The sequence below is a fragment of the Podarcis erhardii genome (assembly GCF_964252035.2).
Source record: "Podarcis erhardii genome assembly, chromosome: 4".
Taxonomy (NCBI): Eukaryota; Metazoa; Chordata; class Lepidosauria; order Squamata; family Lacertidae; genus Podarcis; species Podarcis erhardii.
This window is the reverse complement of record NC_138508.1, coordinates 35159648-35185019: the sequence shown is the minus strand read 5'-3', so window position 1 is coordinate 35185019 and position 25372 is coordinate 35159648. Positions and strand designations below refer to the sequence as shown.

Here is a 25372-nt window from a genome sequence, read left to right as displayed (position 1 = left end):
AAAAGAAGTTACTGAATTCTACAGAAGTTAGACAGGAAGGGGTAGTGTTTCTTTAAACACTTTAATTAACAAGCATCCTAATTCCTTCTGAATAGTGTAGGTCAGTGATGGCCAAACTTGGCCCTCAAGCTGTTTTGGGACTACAACTCCCATCATCCCTAGCTGACAGGACAAGTGGTCAGGGATGATGGGAATTGTAGTCCTAATCAGCTGGAGGGCCAAGTTTGCCCATCACTGATGTAGGTCTTTCCACATCATAATATAAGGAAAGATATTCAATATATTAATAGCAAACTCATTATCTGAGTGTGGATGCTTATGTAACCAGAATGGCACCAGCCATGCTCAAGAGGGTAAAGGTAAAGGGACCCCTGACCATTAGGTCCAGTCGTGGCCGACTCTGGGGTTGCGGTGCTCATCTCGCTTTATTGGCCAAGGGAGCCGGCATACAGCTTCCAGGTCATGTGGCCAGCATGACTAAGCCACTTCTGGCGGACCAGAGCAGCGCACGGAAACGCCGTTTACCTTCCCGGCGGAGCAGTACCTATTTATCTACTTGCACTTTGAGGTGCTTTTGAACTGTTAGGTTGGCAGGAGCAGGGACTGAGCAACGGGATCTCACCCCATCGCAGGCATTCGAACCGCCGACCTTCTGATCGGCAAGTCCTAGGCTCAGTGGTTTAGACCACAGCACTACCCACGTCCCTATGCTCAAGAGGGAGGGATCAGCAAATATGGAGAAGCTTCAGGGTTTGCAGAAGTGCAAAATATTTGTTGGGGGGAAAGCCCCAGGAGTGGTCCTTACTCCTCCCCAAAACAGTACAATGAAGACAATTTTGGTATACTGTATATATGAATTTAAAACAGACTTTTATTTAAAGCAGCCCTTTCATTCTAGATAACTAAGGTAAAAAACATTCATAGCAAGAGTCCGTGTCGTGATGGTGGTCAAATGGCCAAAAAGAAGGGAACCTGCTTGGTAGTCCATTTTCAGTGAATTCCTCCCAGATGCTTAAACCCAGGTAAATTTAAGCATCACAGAAATCCCTTTCACAGCTGGGACCTGGTTGTATGGAAGCCTATAATGATAGCAGCTGCGTATTCATGAGCTGCTTCAGTGCAATGTCCAGAAATGTGGCCGTGTGTCCTCTCCTGTTATACATAGCATAGTCCTCTTTATGAAGGGCTGTCCAAATCTGCTTTCAAAATAAAGGAGAGAAGAGGATTTTGATGTTGCCATCAACAATTAGCACCAGGACAGCAGACAGATCATGCACACAGGTCACCTAGTTGGTTTTCCCTGCAGTGGTGAGATTATATTTCTATTGAAATTATAGTGATGATTTCAAAAATTACACACACATATGCAAATCTTATGGTGATTATTTTATGCATCCTTTATGAAATTCATGCATGAAGTGGGCTACAGGATGGTGGCTCCCATGATTCTGCTTAATCAATTATTATTTCCAAAAGACTCATCCTTGATTTCAGCAAGTCCCATCAAGTGTAAATGGACTTGCCATGTATCAGTTCAACTGGTGGTCTATCGGTAAGTAGCAGTATGTGCGGTATTGTCTGATATACAGCAAACATGCAAGAGATATTTTATTTCATGGTTCTTCCTAGAACCTTCTTTAGCACAGTTTGCCTTGCCTTTACAACTAAGGTCAGCTGATCCACTTGGTCCCATTGGCAGAGAGGAACTCCTCAAACTCTTTGCTGGTGAACATAGAAGTATTGCTTGACCCAATTGTGTGTGGGAGGTCTGTGGAAACTGAATAATTGGCATAACTCTTCCATTGTTATGGGCAAAGGTGCTGTTTCAGTGGAAAAGACCCCTAGTCACTTGGTGGTTGACGATAGTCCTATTTCACTTTCCCCATTCAACAACCAAGCTATTGAAGAAATTGCTACATTAAACTGCATTTAGCATAGACGAGCCAGGACAAACACCCATTTTAAAAAGATGAATGGACAACACCACACACTCTTTGAGGTGTGAGAATATCTCTAAATGACTGAAGTCGATACGGTAAGTTTCCTCGCCTAGGTGTCATTCCAGCCAGTGTACACAGGCTTCCAGCAGCAAGCGCAATAATTCCTCACTGTCACATCAGAAATGCCAATGGCTCCAAAGAGGGATAGACATTGTTGTCTTGATGCTGCTTCTCCTAATATTCTGGCAGAATTTGCCAATTCACAATTCACTGGTGGATTGGATTAAATCCTTTGTTTATCCATCACATTTCCACAGTGTGCCTGTGAATGCAACATACAACCAAAAATTATAATCTACCAACAAAAATTACTGGAGCAGATTAACAGAGAATATTGAATAGCTTCATCACATTTCTTGACTCCTTTGCCATTGCTACTTCCAGCATTCTCTTCTGAAATGAGCAAGAGGAGCTTTAAAAGACAAAGGTTCAATATGCACTATACATTTGAAACAATATTCTACCACTTTAAACAGTCATGGCTTCCCCAAAAGAATTCTGGCAGCTGTAGTTCGTTAATGGTACTGAGAGCTGTTAGGAGACCTTTAGTCCCCTCAGAGAACTACAATCCCCAGAGTTCTCTGGGAAGTTTAGTTCTCCACATTTCCATATTAGTTCACAGGTAGGGTTGTTGTTGTTGTTGTTGTTTTAAAAAAACTCACAAAAATTCATCAGCATTTAAATACAAACTTATCCTAACATACATGCAATTTTGCCTAATATACACATTTTTTCAAAGCAATTTTCTATTTTGAAAATGCATTTTTTGTGCTTTATGTCCACTGGTATATGCATGTTTATGAACCCTTTACTCCATTATATACATTTTGGTACCCATTACTCAGCCAGAGACCTGCCCTGCACAATTCAGAGAAGTGTGACTTATCAAAGCATGGCTGTGTTTTGTTGCTCCTATGGTTTCAGAATGTGTGGATTAGGTCGGTTCACATTTGATGGCAATCTAAATGGAATGTCTTCATCATCCTTGCTGCCAAGTAAATGTTCCTAGGGCTGTGGTCTGAGTGCACTTAAGCCCTTTCCACCTTTGAGTCACTGTAGCCCTTTGAGGCATGTGAATGGGTGTGGGGCTCGTACTGCCCCAGAATGGATTCAGCTGTTGAAACAAGTATGTGTGGTTTGGGAGTGGGCATTGCCACTGTGATGCTTCCTCACTCCCAGGTGTGTTCATTCTACTTGGATCGAAGTTTTGAAATGGGCCTATGAGTTGGGCAACCACCTTGTGAATGTTCCCGCACACCTCAGGGCTTATTGCCTCTTTCAAATATCTTGGGGTATTTGCAAGAAGAAGAAGAAGAAGAGTTTGGATTTGATATCCCACCTTTCACTCCTTTTAAGGAGTCTCAAAGCGGCTAACATTCTCCTGTCCCTTCCTCCCCCACAACAAACACTCTGTGAGGTGAGTGGGGCTGAGAGACTTCAGAGAAGTGTGACTGGCCCAAGGTCACCCAGCAGCTGCATGTGGAGGAGCGGAGACGCAAACCCGGTTCCCCAGATTACGAGACTACCGCTCTTAACCACTACACCACACTGGCAAGGCAGTCAATCGCAGTAAAAGGGGTGGGGGTGAGGGGAAAGAAAATCAACTTGTAACAGCTTGACCTCTGAAATCACTGGGATCAGGGTCATTTTGGATGCATTCCCTTTGCGACCGAACCTTGCAGTGAAAACAGTAGCAGAAGCTCATGTGTTTATGAGCCTCAGGAACAGATCCCTGAAGTATCAGCAAAAGAGGTGCTATTATTAAAACTAATCCACGGCATGGGGAGGGGGAGGGGAGAGTCATTTTAGGACACCCTGGTTGCACCGTTCCATCTGGAATTCTTTCCTACACTGTAGGAAATGAACAAGAAATGTTAGTAGTAGGGGTGTGTCCTCAACTAAAGCAGCACATTCTTTGAAATGCTGCCGCCGCAATCCAAGAATCTGGAAGCAGTCAAATAATCACCATCCTCTTCCAGCCAGAGCTTGGAAGAAGAAAAAGAATACCTTCAGGATGCTGTTCATAGCATGACTTCTTGTCACACATACACAGTTCCCCTCGGACCTGTGTGAAATTCTCTGCTGACTTACACTCGGCATTCATAACTCCCTGAAAACCGAGGATTTCTGAAAAGGTTCAGGACGTGGCCTTTTCACAGCTATGCATTAACCAGCTTAGAGAGGGAGGGAGGGATTCACAGGACATCCCAGTGATAACTATTTTCTCAAAGGCAAATCAACACATTAAACGGAATCTTTGTGTTACGAGTTTAGTAGAAATTAATGCACTCCTACCCTCTGTGTCACTCCTGTGTTGGGTCACATCCGTACCATCCATTTAAAGCACTCTTATACCACTTTAAGAGTCATGGTTCCCCCTCACATACACACACAGAGAATCCTGGGAACTGAAGTTTAAGTATGCTGAGAGTTGGTAGGAGACTCCTTAATAAACTACAGTTCCCAGGATTCTGTGAGGAGGAGCCATGACTCTTAAGGTAGTATAGGTTTGTTTTATATGTGTGGTGAGGTTGAGCACTTGGTCTCCAGCACATTATGCATAGACACATGTGAAACTAACATGGACCAGATATGAACTGATCCATCCGTTCCTAGACTACAGCCTCTAAACTCTTGTTTGTATGAGCAAATGCCTGTATGGTGTGTATAAAATTAGTGCTTCTTCCATTATCCCGTAAGAGAAATGATAAGGAGAAACCTGTCCCCATCACCATTAACTTACTAAGGTGTTAATGACTAGAAATGTGTTTTCACACCCTTCATCTTCTGCACCCCTGCAAAAGGTGTTTGACTGTTATACTGCTCATTGAACTGGCATTTCACTATTACTTAGAGTTTTTAACCAAGAGATAGAGAGAGAAAAGTATTTTGCTGCCAAGTAAAAGATTCGTTCAAAAATAAATAGGTGGTAAAATGGTGCCGCTGCAAAGATTATAGTGAATGCGTGCAGAGCTGAGATGTCAAAATCTTAGCTCTTAATGAAGACAGAAGATTGTTGCCAATGGCATTTACCCCTGTGGAGATTTCACTGCTCTTCTGTCTTTCTTGGGGGACGGGGGACGGAACTGGGCTTTCTGTGATAAGAGTAAAGATGGAAACATCACTTGAAAAAGAGGGGAACAAATGGATGACACCATTGTGTGGCAGGAATGTACCCTACTGTGCAAAGGTAAGAATTACACCCATTGCTCTGCTTTCTTTTACCTCTGGTCTTAACCAATTTTTGCCTTTGGCTTTGTCCACCACTGGACTAAACACCCACAAAATTATTCATGGGGGGGGATGCAACTGTTGGGCAGAACAAGGTCTTCCACCCTTGGTTTAACTGAATCCAACTAAGGTACAGCTTTAGGGGTGGGGTCAGTGCTGGATTTACTTATAAGCTAAACAAGCTATAGCTTAGGGTGGGGCCCCCCAAAAAATTAAAGGGGGAAAAACTGGATGTACATTTCCAAAATATAAGATAAAAAACAAATAAAATAAAACCCACATACAGCAACAGTATTTTGTGTTGTGTAGACTCCTATAATGTAAGTAATAGGCCCCACCTGCTAGCCTGCTCCCTAAAATTTCGCTGGTTTGCTCATTTTTGTATCAATTACTTTGATAAAATACATATTTTGTTATGTGCAAATGGCTTTAGATACCTATTGGGTTTATAAATTACCCTATATCATATATTCAACACAAAAAAGTGGTGTTTTGTAGTTGACAAAGGACATCTGGACATATAAAGGGCCCCATTACCTTCAGTAGATTAGGACCTCATCAACCCTAAATCCAGCCCTGGGTGGGGTGAGGGTCTTTTCTTCTCTGCACAACTTGTTCTCTGGCAATCTGATGAAAGAGACACTATCTGCTTCAGAGGAACATATTTATTTCTTATCCTTGCATATTTGCAAATAAAGCAAATATCACCAGTGTTCTCTCATCCAAAGAACATGAAACCCTGTAGCCCTGGGCCTGGAACTTCTCACAGTTTGGAGGTGAGGGTAAAACGGTATGTTCTGTAGACAGTTCTGGGCCATTGCAGCCTGAAGTACAAGGGCATCATAGCGTGCAAGTTCATTGGTCTGGGCACTCAACGGAAAGGTGAGTAAGAGCCTCAAAGACTAGCAGAAATATTAAGGAGAGTTTCTAAGCCATGTTCAAGGCAGACTCATACACAATGTGTTGAAATAGAAATGGATGGGGGCAAATAGTTCCTCATGCAATGGGCTGAGTTGTGTGAGCAATATAGAACATGAAAGAAGTATATTCTGGGCCAGGTGGTTCATTTGGAAGGGTGAGCCTGTCTGGTGTGGTGGTTAAAGTGCTGAGATAGCAGGGTTTGAAACCCACACTCAGCCATGAAGCTTACTGGTTGACCTTGGGCCAGTCTCCCTCTCTCTCATCCTGACCTACCTCATACGACTGTTGTGATGTTAAAATGGGGAGATGGGAACCATGAACACCACCACCTTGAGGTCCTTGAAGGAAAGATGGAATATACATGGAAGAATTAAATAATTAGATTAGATTAGATAGAATTATCCACTTGGAGAACAGATCAACCAATGACTTTGAGAAGAGAGCAGATATCCATAAGGATAAAACAAAATAAGAGGTGCATAATAATTTAATAATAATTTTATTGTCTGTACCCAGCCTCTGTACCTCTGACTAGTTTGCCCCAGGCACTCTGGGTGGCTTACAACATACCGTATTTTTTGCTCTAGAAGACTCACTTTTTCCCTCCTAAAAAGTAAGGGGAAATGTGTGTGCGTCTTATGGAGCTAATGCAGGCTGCGCAGCTATCCCAGAAGCCAGAACAGCAAGAGGGATTGCTGCTTTCACTGCGCAGCGATCCCTCTTGCTGTTCTGGCTTTCGAGATTCAGATTTTTTTTCTTTCTTGTTTTCCTCCTCCAAAAACAAGATGCGTCTTGTGGTCTGGTGCGTTTTATAGAGCGAAAAATACGGTATATAAAAACAAAAGCATAGGATGACTGACCATTACACGGGTGTTTGGCTTGCAAGTAACCACCAGACGATCAACAGGAACAACTGGTGTTGTGGGACAGAGCCACTCACCCACCCAGCACTGGCATCACAGCAGCTTAACTGGATGGGGATGGAGCAGGCCACAATGAGAGCATGAGTGGAGATGAGCAGACACACTGGTGGGAATGCCCCATCTCATCCAGGTAATCTGCATCCATGCCAGTGTTGAGAGGGCAGCACCTCACCACCACACTGGCTACTACTGGGGACCCCATCCATCCCGGGAAGTTACTCGTTTAGGACAAATGAGGCATGGCCCCACCACTGTCAGCCTGGCCTCAGGCAGCTACCACCTTGCCTGCCTTCTTTTTAACAACAAGCCCAGGGGTTGGCACTGCTTGTCAGTTTCCTCCTCCTTAGTCTCAGTGTGGCCCTTGTAGGACTCAGCAGCAGGGAGGAGGATGGGAGCAAAACTAGAATTAGCTGGCTCCACATCCCATTGGCTACTGTTTGTTTGTCTGCCTTCCTACCAGTCCCAATGGGTACCAGCCACCACTGGCATCTATGCCCCCAAATGTTAACTAGTGTTAAAAATGAATCAAGGCTAAGACGTTAGTATCAAGTTATGGTGGGGGGCGGCGTTACCTGAGCACATTTGTTCATCTCTTACTGTCATTTGCATTGGAAATGACAGTGTAAAACTGAGCCTGTAAGGTGATGTGTTTATGAAAAAGAAACTATTTCTCCCATAAGGTTTTGCACTTGACAAAGAAAACATAAGTATCCTTATTTATACTGCATGAACAAAAGGATCGTGATATGGCAGTGAGCAAGTGTAAATGGGGCGGATCCATGATCCTGCCAGAGAATTTTTAGAAGATTAACTTGAAATGATACATTTCCCAACAGTTTAGAAAGCACACTTGTAGATTTTTATTATTATTATTTGCTGTCGTCACACAATATTCCCTTCCAAGTATTTAACATTTGCGGGATTTCATATTTCAATGTGTACAGTCCATAAATAAGTTGAAAAATGTCATGTCTGCCAAAGAAACTAGTTGTGGGGCTATTCTGTGATGTGGGGAAATAAGCCACTCTGAGACCCGTAAAAGTGTTGTCCCTACATTACACTGAGCACAGGTCCAACCTCTTGTGCAAGTGTATCCACTTGTTCATTTGTATAGCTCAATTGTTGCATGCACAGCTTTCAGATAGTAGACTTGTTGAATGTAACACATGAACACACAAACAGTGTGCCTTGAATCAGGGGGAGACAGTGGGTAGCAAAGTTGTCAAAAAGGAAAGTGGCTAAAACAGGGTAAAGTGTGGCAAGAAATACAGATGGTCTCTTGCATAAGCTAAAAGGTCTTCTGTGTATACCTAGTATACCTGAAGGAGCGTCTCCACTTCCATTGTTCAACCTGGAGACTGAGGTCCAGCTCCGAGGGCCTTCTGGAGGTTGCCTCACTGCGAGAAGCAAAGTTACAGGAAACCAGGCAGAGGGCCTTCTCGGTAGTGGCGCCCGCCCTGTGGAATGCCCTCCCACCAGACGTCAAAGAAGTAAACAACTATCTGATGTTTAGAACATCCCTGTTTAGGGAAGTTTTTAATGACTGATGTTTTAATGTATTTTTAATCTTTTGCATGGGTTTATTTTTGTAGTTGAAGCTGTTAAGTGTTTGGGTTTGAAAAAATAATTATGAATAGATATAGCCCTGTCCATGGCACTTTGCAATCAGAGAAAGCGGGAAAATGAATACAGTCTGACATTTGAGGATGGCTTGGGGTGGAAAAGGCAAAGATAATGGGCACTGGCAATTACATGAACTTAGATTACCTTTGTGGCTGGGCAAGTAGACTGAAGGGCTAAGTCAAGCCCCGCTTCGAGCCAAGCAGTTTAGGATGGCAGCTTGAGTAGATAAATGCCGAAGATCTAGATCTTGCTAAGAGCTTTTTCATTAGCTAGGGTGTTTTCAAAGTTTTCCACAAGGCAGCAGTGGGTGGGTCTCCAAATGGGAGCCAAGCATGAAAATGGCATGTGTTTTATTTTATGTAAAGCTCTTCCAAGTACAGAGAGGTAAAGGGAGCCAGCTAAGTAAGTCTGTGTTGACATGTAAAAAAAAAAAAGGTCAGACAGGAATAAGTGGCCTCAGAGATGTTATGCGATTGAAACGAACCTCACATTCCGAAGTCCGAAGGACAGGGAAATGAAAAGGAGCCCAAACAAGCGCCCCACATCATCCGTGTAATCGAGCGGCTGTAGTCACCGTCCCTTTGGCTCGGGATTTCTGCTGCGTTCCAGTAGACAGAAAGCACCTGGGAACACTCTGCCGAAAGGGCTTGATTCCTTGACAGCTCTGGATGATGGCCTACATAAGCGAGGAGGGAAGAAAGAGGGGAATTGTCTTCCTCCCTGCTACGGTGCTGCTTAATAGATCACCTCCAGAAGCTAACATTTATTACACTCGTAGAACTTCCCCCCTCCCCACTTTTCTCTAGACAGTCAATGTAAGAAACTTGTTTTAAAAAACATGTTTTTGGGATTCTGAGCGCTTGCTGCTCCAGGATAAACTTGCTGCACATGTTGAGGGGTTTGCATCAGTTAATTTTGGGAAAGCTTGGTGCAGGCGTTGGATTCAGAACATGTGCGTGGGCACAGGTCCACATCCACAGGTACATTCCTATGTTTTGCAGCCCCATCTGTTAATCCCCTGATGGACACGACTGTCTTCTGCTTTTTGGAAATCTTTTGGGCTGATGAATGTTAGATGGCTTGGAGGGGGGTTCTTTCTTGATTGACATTCAGGGCCTTTTCGAATCAAGAAAGAACCCTGGATTTTGATTTCCCCTCCATAGTGTAATACTACACCCAGTGCTTTTTTCTGGGGGGATGCAGGGGTACTCATACCCCTAAACATTTTGTGAATCTAACGGGAGAAGAAACTTTTAAAAATTAAAAAAATAAGTTTCTTCTCTGGCACGGTGAATCGTCAGTTCTGTTGCTACCACCTATGGTGATCTCATTTCTTGTCATAGTGTTTCCTGAGTCTCAGATGGAAGCGGGCGTTTAATGTGTGAAGTAGGAGTTGGAATCTAGCACGGTGATTGGTCAGTTTCGTTGTTACCACCTCCAATGGCGGCTTCATTTCCTTTTCTGGTGATTTTCTTGAGTCAAAATGAGAGTACCCCTAAACATTTTTTTAAAATGAAAAAAAGCACTGCTTACGCTACTCTTGATCCATCTGCCTCCTTGGTAACAGAGGAAAGATGTGCCGACCAGCATTGAAAGCTGAAGGTCCATATACTTCACAAAAACATCATAGGCTGCTGCATACATACCATACATTCAAAGCACATTTTAAAACCCTCTCTGCTAGCCCATTGCCCTTGAGTACAGTGAAGGATGCTAGCCTGTTACAGTGGTACCTCAGGTTACATAAGCTTCAGGTTACATACGCTTCAGGTTACAGACTCAGAACCCAGAAATAGTACCTCAGGTTAAGAACTTTGCTTCAGGATGCGAACAGAAATTGTGCTCCAGCGGCGCGGCAGCAGCAGGAGGCCCCATTAGCTAAAGTGGTACCTCAGGTTAAGAACAGTTTCATGTTAAGAACGGACTTCCAGAATGAATTAAGTTCTTAACCAGAGGTACCACTGTACTACTGTTGAAGTAAGATTGGCTTCCAGTTGGCTTCCAGTTGGCTTCTCTAAGGCTACGTACATAACTTTATAGCACATTCAGATAACATCAGGGATTGAGGTGGATTGAGGCAGCCGCCTTGGGTGGTAGAATCCCAAGGGGTGGCACTCCTGTGGGGGCCCTGCCCACCCCTCCTGCCACTCCTGGAGAAGTGGCTTCTGGTGAGATCTTGCAGAGCTGTCACAAGATCTCACTGCGGCCGCCATTTTTGCTTGCTTATCCTGTGGCGGTGGGATGCCCACCCCGCATTGCTGCAGCTTCTGGGTTCCAATGAGATCTAATGGAACTCTTGCAAGATCTCATCAGAAGCTATATAACCCCAGTAAGCAAGGCAAAGCAGGGCAGGGGGCGGTAGCAGGAGGCAGCACCTTCCTGTTTTGCCTCAGGCATCAAAATGGGACAGGCTGCCTCTCCGGCCAAAGAATCCTGGGAACTGTGGCTTGTTCAAGGTGCTGGGAATTGTAGCTCTGTGGGGGATAAACTATAGTTCCCTGGATTCTTTGGAGGTGGGTAGAAATGTGTTTTAAAGTTATGGTGTGTACGCAGCCTATGTGGAATGAGGGGGTATTTTGTCCTTCACCAGGGAACATAGAAACTGCCTTACAGCAAGTCAGAGACTATTGGCCCTTTTAGCTCAGTATTCTTTTCACTGACCAGCTGTGGCTCTCCAGGATTTCAGATAGGAGCCTCTCTTACCCAACCTGAGATGCTGGGGATTGAGCCTAAGACGGACTACGAGTAAAGCGGATGCTTTATCAATGAGCTTCAGTCCTTCCCGGAATGTCTTTGACCGGCCTTCAGTGCTGTACCTGGGGCATTGTGGGAAGTTAAAATGGCATCTAGATTTAAAGAGCTGCATGGTACATATCCATAGTCAGTCCTGCCATCATCCTGGGTCTCTGGCCTGAGGGTTCTGTGTGCTGACACCAGCCCTGGTGTGAATGCCACAAAAGCCAAGCCAATAAGAAGCTTGAAATCCTACACGAAGGAGGAAGAATTTAACAAGGCAAAGTCCAGTAGTCAATGCTACAAGAAGGGATGCTAAAATGCCCCCATTTTCTGTTTCCGAAAGTAAATATACTATCTTTAAAAACTCCCAGGATGCTTGTTATGCACATCTGTGAAGCTATTGTCAGTTCCAGGTTCCCAATCTGGTCATGAACCAAACTGGCCTAAACTTTCCTAGCAAGGGGCTTAGCCTTGCCAAACCAACTGTGGTGACCTCATATTCACAAGATTTCATAAAAAGCAGAAATGACACATTTATTCACTTTCGGCACAGTATTTAAACTCTGAGGGGGTGTGTGTGCTATTTTAGGCCTTTAGAGGTCCCCAATAGGTCTCACAGTGTGAGACTGTCTAGAATACTGCCTTCTGAGTTCTGGAGCCCTATAGATGATGTCGTGTGTGTTTGTTAAAGTAGAGCAATGCAGCGTTGTTGTCGTTTTTTAAACTTAAATGAGAGCCAGTGTGGTTAAGAGCAATTGACTTGTAATCTGGTGAACCGGGTTTGATTCCCTCCACATGCAGCTGCTGGGTGACCTTGGGCTAGTCACACTTCTTTGAAGCCTCTCAGCCCCACTCACCTCACAGAGTGTTTGTTGTGGGGGAGGAAGGGAAAGGAGAATGTAAGCCGCTTTGAGACTCCTTAGGGTAATGATAAAGTGGGGTATCAAATCCAAACTCCTCTTCTTCTTCTTTCTTTAAAAATCCTCCACTGATGTGCTTTAATAATAATCCAGAGCTTTTCGATGTTCCAGAGACAACATTTTGGACTGCATTTGGAAATACAGTGCAGAAACAAAGCAACAAAATGACACGAGTACTAGAGAGTCCCAGGTCTGACTTGCGGGGCAGCGGTGGGAGGGGGGGCATGTATTGACAATGTGTTTTGACCCAGGAAGGGGGGAAACCCCTGATTCACTCCAATTCACTTCACTGTTTGGTATATAGGTAAAGGTAAAGGGACCCTTGACCATTAGGTCCAGTCATGGCTGACTCTGGGGTTGCAGTGCTCATCTCGCTTTATTGGCCAAGGGAGCTGGCGTACAGCTTCCGGGTCATGTGGCCAGCATGACTTTGCCGCTTCTGGTGAACCAGAGCAGCACACGGAAACGCTGTTTACCTTCCCGCCGGAGCGTACCTATTTATCTACTTGCACTTTGAGGTGCTTTCAAACTGCTAGGTTGGCAGGAGCAGGGACCGAACAACGGGAGCTCACCCCGTCACGGGGAATCGAATCGCCAACCTCTGATCGGCAAGTCCCAGGCTCTGTGGTTTAACCCACAGCGCCACCCACGTCCCATCGTTTCGTATATACAGAGCACCAATGTACACACTTGGCAATGGTGTCATCACATAGAAATACTGCTTGTGAGCTGTTTTATGCAATGAACACAATTTTAAAAAGCACATTGAATGAAAACAATTTTCATTCATGTGTCCAAAGTGTGTAGAGTTAAGGGTCTACTTTCAACAGCGCATAATTTTATAAGTAAGCAAATGTTATAAAGATATCTAGAAACTTTGTCAAGCTGAGGGTTGTATTTCCTTCTGGGCAGTCTTCTGCATATGCATAGATGAATATATAGAAATGTTTACTTTCCCCGCCACTTAGTTTTAATGTATCTATGTAGGTTTTTTGTTTGGTTAGTTGTTAAGTTGCTCTGGGTTGCCTTGGGCAAGATAAATCAACTAACAGAGTCAAGAAACAAAATAATAAAAATGTAAATAGAGTGATCTTTCCCATTGTGGGAGAAAGCTGTGACTGAATCAATTGCGTGCCTTCTCAGCTTGCTGTCCCGCTGCTGATGGGCAGATTCCTGATCTCCCTTCTTGTGGTTATTTTTTTTTAGAGCTGAACTGGTCAGAGCTTCAAATAAAGGACACCTTGAAATAGAGGACTGTCCTCTGTTAACAGAACATGTAGATACTGTAATGTACTGTATATGTGTAGGTACTATGTATACATGTATACTATGTATACTGTAAGCAACAGCTCAGCTGTTAAAGTGAGCAAGGTACAGGCAATACGCTGCAGTTTTATACCTCATTAACTGTCATGGCTTCCTGAAAGAATCCTGAGAATTATAGTTTAGAGAGGTGTTGAGAGCAACCCTACGTCTCCACCTCCACTAAACTTCAGTTTCCATATTTTCTTGAGAAAAGGGAATGGCTGTTAAACCAGTTTACATTTGTATTGTGGAACTAGCCTTGCAGTTCTGTTTCCCTGGCTTTTAACTGACAAAATCCCTTTATTATGTCTCCTTGTAAGCCTTATATGACCTTTATATACACAGCACACATTCAGATATTTGAGTAGGTTGTTCAGTACTTTCCTAACTCATAATGAAATTCCTGGGAGTTCTATCAAATGACTTCAGTGGAAAAGAGAGGTAGGCCAATCAGACAGGCAGACTTTTTGTAAATCCAGCAATTAATATTTCAGCAACTTCATTTATTTTTATATCTCTTTTCTCGGATCCAGGTTTGCTTCAACAGTACATGCCTAACATTTGTCTCACAAGAACATCCAAGGGAAGATTGTTGACAGGCAAATGGTGGCTAATACATTATGCACATTATGGATTAAGCAACTTTTAGTTGGCCCATAGAAATTTCTCACTGAATGCTATTACAAATTGCATTCGTTGTACGTTTCCATTTCCACTGGTTCTAAGGGATTTTATTTCTTATTGAAAGGTCAGCTCTGTAACGACTTATGGCCAGACATTTGCTTGCAATCCTGTACAATCATTGAGCTCAGTGAGGCTTACTTCTAAGCAAGGATTTCACTGCAACTTGTTTACTACTGAGAGGTAGCCCGAGTTTAGAATGCAAAACCACTACAATTGGTGAACGTGCCAGTAGAGACACAAGTGGGCAGAGTGTTGAATATGACTCTTACCTTCAATCCAGCCATGCAGAAGTCAAAGATCTCTCTCTCTCTCACCCCCCACACCCTCCATCCTTCATTCATTCATCCAAGCAAGCAAGACACACTTGAACAGTACAAAGACACACTCCAGCTAGCAGATTTTTTCTAGTATCACTTCCAAGTAGGGATAGGTGAATCGTTTAGGGTTCTCGTTTCCCAATCTTAAGTTCACTTTACTATATTTTCACATCAGTTTGAATATACTTTTTTCTTTTTAAAAAAGTTTTCATGGACATTCATCAGAATTTTCATGTGAATTCCTAATAGACACATTTTTTGCAAGCCATTTGACACTATATAATGTACATTTGATATTGTTTTTGCTCATATTACATTATGTATGTGCACTTTACTTAGGATATACATTTTTCCATACATTAATTGGCCAGAGAACTGCAATTCAGATTTTGGGGGGGGGGGGATTTTGAAGGATGTCTGTGTTTCAGTTCTGATATTGTTTCATGAAGTGTGAATTATTATTATTATTATTATTATTATTATTATTATTATTATTCCACCCATCTGAATGGGTCTCCCTGGCCACTCTGGGCATCTTCCAATAAATTAAAATACAGTACAACATTAATTCACCTTTAAATGTGAAGCGGCCTGAATTGCCTCCCCCACCTCACTTTTCAATCCAGTTGCTGTTGTGCTGTTTTCTTCTCACATATATTCCCCTCAGGTGTCGCAGGAGGAAATGCTTTCCGCTTGCATGTTCCAAACATTCTTTTGGTCATTGATCCTAAGTTCCATACAACCCTTTCAGATTTAAGCACCCTGGCAGACTGCTCCTGCTAGGAATGGCTTAATTCCCCCACCAAAGAAGAGGTGTTGTTGTTTAAATAAAGTAGCTACTGTAACAGATTTGCTGATATGTTAAGAGCATTACAGGATCTAGAGTTAGCTTTGGGAAGCAAATCTCATAAAATACTGACAGAAATTAAACAGTGAATTACTGGAAATGCAGAAGACATTGTAAAACAAGGTGACCTGACTTGTACCAGATAAAAATGGGAACAAAATGGCTGGCTGAAGAAGATGCACTAGATGACATGAAAATTTTCTATCACTTGTTTATTGAGCATTCATATGTCCATGCAGTGCTTACACAACATTGCCAACTGGTGGTTGTTATCCCATATTCTTCCCGTCACTTTTTGGACTTTTTGCATTAGACAGTAGACAACCTAATTGCACTAGAAAGTGCCAACTAGCAACCATATTTTAAGACAGGCATGTCCAAAGTCTGTTTTGGGGTCCTAATCTGGCCCACCAGTTGATTTAATCTGGCCCCTGTGGCCCTAGCGCATGTTCACTTAATCAAATCTGACCCTCTTTGAAAAAAGTTTGGGCACCCCTGTTTTAAGTGAACAATTTGTCTGGAAGCACCCAAAGACTGCATTCAGATGGTCACTCACAGGGCCAGATTTAAGTTTGATGAGGCCCTAAGCCACTGAAGGTAATGGGGCCCTTTGTCCTTTGTCAACAAGAAATTGTCACTGTTTTTTGTGTTTAATATATGTGATATGGTAATTTATAGACCTAATAGGTTTCTAAAGCCATTTGCGCATGTTGCCATGCAACGAGTCCATGCAGAATGTTGTTATTGTTGTTTAGTCGTTTAGTCGTGTCCAACTCTTCGTGACCCCATGGACCAGAGCACGCCAGGTACTCCTGTCTTCCACTGCCTCCCACAGTTTGGTCAAACTCATGCTGGTAGCTTCGAGAACACTGTCCAACCATCTCGTCCTCTGTCGTCCATGCAGAATGTAGGCACCCTATATATAGAAATGAGCAAACCAGTGATATTTTAAGGAGCAGGCTAGCAGGCGGGGGCCATTACTTACATCATAGGAGCCTATACAACACAAAATACTGTTCCTGTATGTAGGTTTTATTTCATGTGTTTTTTATCTTATATTTTGGAAATGTACATCCATTTTTTTTCTTTTAAATTTTTTTGGGGCCCCCCAAGAGAGTGGGGCCCTAAGCTATAGCTTGTTTAGCTTAGATGTAAATCCAGCACTGGTCATTCACTACACAGTCAATAAGAGTAGCAAAATGTACACCATCCATTGGGTGCAGTATCATAAAACACCCACATGTAATTTGAACTAGCCTTCAGGAGGCAGCTGCTTCTCTGCTTCTTAGCTTCCATATGTAAACAGACCACCGCATTTCTTGGCTGCAGTCATTTGTGTAACCAATATGCTGTTAAGGGTGGGATCCATCCAGAGGCCCCCTTAGGTCAGTGATGTGAAATTAAGAGCACTTCAGTTTCCCATTCCTTACCTGTAGGCAAGTTGACGGATGCATTCTTGGCATGGATCTCATAACATCTATCCTTGAAGGCTAGCACTCATTAAAGCAAGGCATCAGTTTTACGGATATGTTTCACTCTCTCCAAAGAATCAAATTCAAAGCAATTCCACCCCCATTGTTCAGCCCGGACACTGAGCTCCAGCTCCAAGGGCCTTCTGGCAGTTCCCTCACTGCGAGAAGTGAGGTTACAGGGAACCAGGCAGAGGGCCTTCTCGGTAGTGGCACCCGCCCTGTGGAACGCCCTCCCATCATATGTCAAGGAAATAAACAACTATCTGACTTTTAGAAGACATCTGAAGGCAGCCCTGTTTAGGGAAGTTTTTAATGTTTGATGTTTTAGTGTGTTTTTAATATTCTGTTTGGAGCCGCCCAGAGTAGCTGGGGAAACCCAACCAGATATCCAGGGTAATAATAATAATAATAATAATAATAATAATAATAATAATAATTGATGATGATGATGATGCACATCCATAGATCAGGTCCTCTCCTTAATTCTATGTCTCAGGACAATGCAGCATTAAGAAAGAATAGTTCAAAGCAGTGCCAATCATACTAAAATAGATATAATTAAAATAAGGAACTATTATTGCTTGGTGGAATTCCCCTCTGAACAACATATATTGTTTTATTGTAGAATGACAGCTTGTGGCTGTAGATGCAAAGTTCAGGCCAAATAATTTATGTGCCAAATACACTTAGCGCTCTTAAGCCAGTCATGCCATCAGACTGTCCGCTACTTCAAAAGCTGTACAACTGGAAACACAAGACTCAGCTGTGCTCTTACAACTTGTGAAATATCCTACGTGGGGTCAGCATCTTGAATTAAAACCTAGGGAATTTTCTGGGAAACGTTCCCTGCCCCGCTTCCCCTCACCCCCCGCAGCTTCAATACAGTCATAGATTGCTGCAGATTTTTCAAAACTTCATTGTCTCCTTGTGAACATTAAGAACATTTCTCAACAATCTTGGCTGCTTTTCATATATTTAAAGGGGTTTTTGTTTTTAAAGCTACCAGATTTTCAGCTCATGCAGAATTAAATTATGGAGGTGAACACAATTCAATAAGGTAGTTGGCTTTATTTAAAAAAAACTTATATCTGGTTTACAGTTTTAATGGAAAGATGTGACAGATTTTAAAATTCATGATAAACTCTCTCTATATATATGTATATATGAGACTAATGATTCATGAAATAAAATTTTATGTTTTTATTCTGAAATTATCTTTTCTGCATTTCTCAAATTACACCATTGATGTAAAACCTATATATAAACAGGAATGTGTTCTGACAGCTGATAGCAATTTGGTATGTGTATATGTAACCAAGTATTACAAGTTTTAATTCATTGATGTATTTTATATTTGTTTTATAAATGCAATTTTACTATTGATCTTATGCTTTTCACTACAAGGATATTTTTTCTTAATATTGGCGGTATTGTTGTTGTTTTTATTGTTATTGGTGGTGTGTATGTGTGTGTGTGCTTTGCAAATTAGTAAAGGAATCTTACATAGAAATGCCTTCTCTGGATAACTTTTTATATCTCATAATTGACTTTAAATGCTACCTGAATAAATTGTATTATATGAATTTTTTTCTAAGCTGTTCACCAACAGAAGATAGAAGCTATTAATATACACTTGTTATATCTGTAGATCTTAAGACAAGGATGAACCTTCAGATGTTGCTGTACTCCAGCCCCAACCAACATGGTCAGGCATTAATTGTCAAGGGTAGTAGGAGCTGGAGTCAAAAGCATCTGGAAGACCACAGGTTCCTCATCCCTGTCTGAAGGATTGTTTAAAAACACTTTTAAGATTGATGTTCAAAATCTTCTTGTTTACAACGTATTCGGTCATTTCTCTTGAGAGCTAGCGGTAGCAGGTCTTTTTTAGAATGATCTGTCAAGCCCTGCTGCTAACTCTTTATTGCCTGAATGCCTTCCAAAACTGACCGTTCGTTGTGATCCCATCCCATGCAAACATACTCTCTGTCTGTGCAAGTTCAAGTGAGACAAAGAACGTATTGTCCTCTGCCGTGTAAGAGCTGAGACTCTCTGGATAAATATTTGGGAAATCCTTCAATGCTTCGCTTGTAGACGTTTGCTAACATCCTCTGCTTTGCCAGACCATTTTATTAATTGTTTATTTGACCAGTGGAATCTGTATTGTTTGTTACTAAGCTACAAAGAATATCACTGTCTGCAATATATGTAATTGCAAAAAGACCTTTGTTGTTCCCCACTGTGTTAAATGGGTCTTAGTCCTTAACTTAATCCCACTGAAATTATAGAAAGAAAACTGGTTAGGTCATATGTCCTCAGAACAAATGCAATTTTGAAAGAATCGGGAATTTAGTGCAATGATATTGTTTATAATCTTCATAATCTTCATCATTGTATTTTACAACTGCAGTCATAACTAATGGGCAAAGTAATAAAAAAAAGCATTTTGCAGGTTAAGTTTTGCTGGCAAAGTCAATGGGCAGACTGGCAAAAAGTATCACCAGTGGGATCCCCACTGGGAGCACCAGCAGAAGATGCAAGAAAGGGGTATTCCAGGGCAATGCTATTTTTCTAGAAAAAGAGGAGCCAAAAATCCACTCCACTTAAATGGGGGGAGGAGTTGCGGTGAACCACATGGCTGCCCACTGCCATCCGGGGGTGGGGGGCGGAGTCCCGTGTTGCCTGGAGGATCCCGGCCACGTCATCGACCAGACAGCCAATCCTCTGGCTGGGTAGGCATGGCTGGGACCCATTTAAACGGAGGCGCGAGCCACCATGAACACCTCCCTTGTTCTCTTATAATGGCAATGGCACCTACCTGAGAGGTGCTAGAACTGAGTTCCGGATGGAAAAGGCCCCATTCTGGGGGCATGGAATAGAAGGGGCTAAGGCAGCCTGAGGGCCGTGTCATCACAAGCCAGTTTCAGTGCCACTATGCAGCAAAATTGCCCTTGACCTGGTCCCAATCACTGAACCAGCTCCAGACTAAAGCAATCTTCCTGTCCCTTGCCACATTTGGTCCTGGCCATGAGCTGCAGCGATGTTGGTGTGGCAGTGGCCTCACCTCTCCATGCAGCCCTGCTGATCGGCATCTGGGATTTAGAGTGCACTCTCTGTATGGAACCAGCTCAATATGTCTTCTGACACTGCGCTGCACCTATCCCTGTTCTTCTTTAAAATCCCAAAGCCGTAGTAACTGAATGTTGACAGCGGCTGGGCATTAACTGGAGCATATACTCTATTATATGACGCATTATATGATGCAGGTGACGCTGTGGGTTAAACCACAGAGCCTAGGACTTGCCGATCAGAAGGTTGGCGGTTCGAATCCCCGCGACGGGGTGAGCTCCCATCAGTGGCGTAGCGTGGGGGGTGCAGGGGGGGCCGGCCGCACCGGGCGCAACATCTGGGGGTTAGGGGGCGCAAATCCACGGGTTAGGGGGCGCAAATTACTTGCCTTGCCCTGGGTGCTGACAACCCACGCTACGCCACTGGCTCCCATTGCGCGGTCCCTGCTCCTGCCAACCTAGCAGTTTGAAAGCACATCAAAGTACAAGTAGATAAATAGGTACCGCTCCGGCGGGAAGGTAAATGGCGTTTCCGTGTGCTGCTCTGGTTCACCAGAAGCGGCTTAGTCATGCTGGCCACATGACCCGGAAGCTGTACGCCGGCTCCCTCGGCCAATAAAGCGAGATGAGCGCCGCAACCCCAGAGTCGGCCACGACTGGACCTAATGGTCAGGGGTCCCTTTACCTTTATACTCTATTTACTGCATTACTGAGGCTCTTATAAATACTTTTGTGTTACACACACACACACACACACACACACACACTTTAAAGGTGATTATTTTCCTTTTAAAATAGCAATAAAAACAGAGGGTTAAAAAACAAAGAATGTCTTCAGATGCTGCTGTGGTACATGCTTACTATTAGCTGACATATTTCTTCAGTCAAGTATTTGGGAAGGCAGCCAGAGGCCATTGTTATGAAAGAAGAGCTTGTGATACCTCTGCCTGTCTCACAAACTTTGTGAAATCTTTTAAAATCAGTCTAGGTGACTTGCTAGCCTTAGGACCCAGTATGTACTTATGACTTATTTACTCACGACACATGGGCATGTGAATAGCCTACAGCACTGGGTTCAGTCCAGACTGAGTTAGGTCAATCAGCTATAATAGTATAACCTAAACTGCTTTGAGGTTTTCTACAATCAGTCAGTATATACATTTTACGAAATAAAATAATAAATAAGCCTGTGGTTGAAGCCCACCCAAAAATAGTGACAGTCTGGGGGTGCTCCTGGCAGAGTGGACAATAGCAACAGATTGTGTTATTAGAAGTTGTCAGAGACTAACAGCACCAAGAAGATATTGCATCCATGCCTATGTGCCTGCCAGTCAAAATGGTGACACTCCGCCAAGACTGTCCTTGCTATTTTGTCCAGCTGTTTTTGTCATCATGAAGAATTAATGCCTTTGGAATGAAAGGAATGAAATACAGTTCTTATAATTTCAAAATGGGTCTGAATTACTGCCTCAAGTTATCTGAGAAAATCAGAAAAAATATAATTTTATCTGAGTAAATGAGAAAATTGTATGAAGTAAAGTTTGCACACTTTCTACCTACCTTCTCCTACTCTAATGGAAGCATGAGGAGTCAGATTTTTTTTTATTTTTTTTTTTGATAACTCCAGTTTACTATTACAGCTGAACTCTGAACTGGGATTAATCTGAACTATGGTTGAGTTTAAGATCAAGTAATAATAATATATATAATAATAATTTATTATTTATACCCCGCCCATCTGGCTGGGTTTCCCCAGCCACTCTGGACGGCTTCCAACTGAATATTAAAAACAATACCGCATCAGACATTAAAAACTTCCCTAAACAGGGTCGCCTTCAGTTGTCTTTTAAAAGTAAAATAGTTGTTTATTGCCTTGACATCTGCTGGGAGGGCGTTCCACAGGGCAGGCGCCACTACCGAGAAGGCCCTCTGCCTGGTTCCCTGTAACCTCACCACCAGAAGGCCCTCGGCGCTGGACCTCAGTGTCTGGATGATGGGGGTAGAGACGCTCCTTCAGGTGTACAGGACATGGAATGAGATGAGCCTCACTCTCTGGGATTCCTTGTCCATGGTGATCCAGCAGATAACATGTCCCTTTCCCCCTTTCTACTGCTATTGGAGCATCAACAGTAGCACAATAGGGAAGGGACAGCCACAGAGTTGCATGAAGGAGGCCTTCGTGGGTAGACCTGCCTGCTGTGGAGAGGGAGACCTGCCCAATCCTGTGGCTCCTGGGACGCCTTCCCATTGACCATAGAATAGCACCCTTAGTCTTTGAGGAGCATTCTATAGTCACTGGTTTACATTTACTGGTTTTCTTTATTATACTTTCATGCTGTTTGCATTTTGTACATTACCTTGAATGTTGTTGTTTTTCAGAAAGGAAATTACAGTGGTACCCCTGGTTAAGAACTTAATTCGTTCCAGAAGTCCGTTCTTAACCTGAAACTGTTCTTAACCTGAGGTACCATTTTAGCTAATAGGGCCTCCTGCTGCTGCTGTGCCGCCACCGTGTGATTTCTGTTCTCACCCTGAGGTAAAGTTCTTAACCCGAGGTACAACTTCCAGGTTAATGGAGTCTGTAAACTGAAGCGTTTGTAACCCGAAGCATTTGTAACCTGAGGTACCACTGTAAAACATTTATATATAATAAACAGTACTATTTTTCAAAAAAAAGAGGTGCCAGAACTCACCACAAATGCCTCCTTTGTTCTCTTATAATGGCAATAGCACCCACCTGAGAGGTGCCGGAATTGAGCTCTGGTGTGTTCCTGCTGGAAATAAAGCCCTGATAATAAGCGATGCTGATAATATTGAATACAAGTATTCTGAAACCTGATCTGGGACCTAGTTTCATTCTGAAATGCTGGGACATTTCCAGGATTTTAGTGGATACTTAACACAATATTTACTGATGTAGCACACTGTACGGTCAGAGCTGTCCTGGGGTTTTTGCTGTTTAATTTATCCTGGACAAATTGAAATGTTACTGTCCCCACACCAACCCTGTGCCTTAGCAAGCACCAAGCTGTGAAACAATAAGCGCATTAAACGATCAGGAGTTTACCATAATACTATTTCCCCTTCCTATCGTTTTTCTTTTCTTTTTTACTTTCTTCCCATTACAACCACATTTGCAGCTGGTGGAGATCAGGAGACTCTCATCACATCCTATGAAATGCATCCAAGATATCATACCAAGCCCATGAGCTTCGAAGCTGTCTCTGTGTATCACCTCCAAAGAGCTCTCCCTTTCCAAGACATTTGCATAGCTGAGTTTTTGAAACCCAAACAGTTTTACCTAGTTTGCCTCTATAGTGGAGTGTTGCCTTTCTGCTGTGATTACCATATTTTTCGCTCTATAAGATGCACTTTTTCCCTCCTAAAAAGTAAGGGGAAATGTGTGTGCGTCTTATGGAGCGAATGCAGGCTGCGCAGCTATCCCAGAAGCCCGAACAGCGAGAGAGAGCGCTGCGCACCAATCCCTCTTGATCTTCTGGCTTTGGGGATAGCCACGCAAAGCCTCTTGAGCGCAGTGGGAGGGCTCCTGCCTCTTCGCTCAAGAGGCTTTGTGTTGCTTTCTTGTTTCTTGCTTTCCTCTTCTAAAAACTAGGTGCGTCTTATGGTCGGGTACATCTTATAGAGCAAAAAATACTGTAATCGAATGGGAAATTCAAGACCCATAGTCTTCATAAATTATTATTATTGTTATTGTTATTGTTATTGTTATCATACACTATGATAAATAATGCCCTGGTAACTCAGGCTGCATACACATCATACATTAAAGTATGTGGCTTCCCCCAGAGACTCCTGGGAACTGTAGTTTCCCCTTCACAGAACTACAATTCCCATCACACTTAACAAAGGACAGTGCCCAGGATTCTTGGGGGAAAGCCATGTGCTTTAAGTGTATAGTGCAAATGCATCCTCAGTTTCCACAAAAGAAGTCTCTCAGTGAGCTAACTTCAGACTCATGGATAACTTCTGCTTCAAGCATATGAGGTCACATGTGCAGTCTAGTATTTTGCTGGACCAATGTGTTGACTTGTGAATATACTGATGTCGTAATGTCTCATAAATCTGTCTGTGTGGATCTTCCTCCTCCTAAGACTGGAGAGACAAGAGTGTGTGGGAAAGCTGAGAGTGAAAGGGAAAGGCTGGATTTATGGAACTGACAACACCTCATCTAGAAGATATCTCCCCGAATAAGGCTGTAAACACATTACCATCTTAAAACACAGCAAAGTGAGGTTATTTTTCACTGTGCTTCTATTCAAATGTGCATGGTATTTTCCACATCACTATGCTTGGGATGTGGTGGCGCTGTGGTCTAAACCACAGAGCCTAGGGCTTGACGATCAGAAGGTTGGTGGTTCAAATCCCCGCGACGGGGTGAGCTCCTGTTGCACGGTCCCTGCTCCTGCCAACCTAGCAGTTCAAAAGCATGTCAAAGTGCAAGTAGATAAAGAGATACTGCTCCGGCGGGAAGGTACGGTAAACAGCGTTTCCATGCGCTGCTCTGGTTCGCCAGAAGCGGCTTAGTCATGCTGGCCACATGACCCGGAAGCTGTACGCCGGCTCCCTCAGCCTATAGAGCGAGATGAACGTGCAACCTCAGAGTCGTCCGTGACTGGACCTAACGGTCAGGGGTCCCTTTACCTTTATGCTTGGATGTGTCACCATGTTGCCTGCTGTCTGTCCACAGGGTGGAGACAGAGTTGGGATGTCTTTGCCTGATGTGAATTGCCAAGTTGGTTTCCCTGCCCCTCGCCCACCCCCATTTCCATCCCTCCAGTTGAGCACCCCCAGAAATTGCCTTCATGCAGCTGTCAGCTTCAGCCATGATCCCATACATCTCCCAGATACAATGGAGTCTACTCACAAGTAAGAGAAGAAAAGTCCAGGGAGCACATCAAAGTTTAAACCCATTCTTAGAATTTCTAGTCCCTCCTTAGCACCTACAAACATCCGAGAGTGAGAGAGTGGGTGGTGAAAGGAAGAATTTTTAAAATCCACAGAAATGCATTAAATGTGGTGCTTGTCACATTTACAGTAGGCTCCTGTTAATGATCAAATAAATAAAAACACACTCTTCCTTGGAGAGGACCATCTTGTCATTAGCAATAGTGGCAGAGGTATAAAGCACTTAGCCCTGGTCATCTGTCTTCACCAATTACCCGTGACATTTTTATTGCAATGTGATTTATAAAGATGCTAATGCAGTTTTAACTTCTGAGGATATTGAATGGTTACTAGTGTAGGCTGCCTATTCCTGAATATGAACCATATTGTACTGAATGAAAAACCACTGCACTCCAGTGGGTG

At 43.2% G+C, this 25372-nt stretch overlaps 1 protein-coding gene and 1 long non-coding RNA gene across 8 annotated transcripts in view; one reads left to right on the top strand and one right to left on the bottom strand.

The window, feature by feature from the left end:
• Positions 1–25372, top strand: part of COL8A1 (collagen type VIII alpha 1 chain) — a 94139-nt gene that overhangs the window by 40536 nt on the left and 28231 nt on the right. Inside the window, exon 2 of one of the 7 annotated variants that reach the window (XM_081859701.1) lies at positions 14193–14258. The exons of the other annotated variants lie outside the window; for them this stretch is intronic. The gene's annotated coding sequence lies outside the window, so the exon portion shown is untranslated. The remainder of the gene's footprint in view (positions 1–14192; positions 14259–25372) is intronic. 7 annotated transcript variants of the gene reach the window in all.
• On the bottom strand, positions 990–16998 carry LOC309340809. Its single transcript, XR_014156112.1, has 3 exons — positions 16938–16998; positions 1992–2262; positions 990–1196 (listed from the first exon to the last, which is right to left on the bottom strand). It is a non-coding gene; the product is annotated as an uncharacterized lncRNA (long non-coding RNA).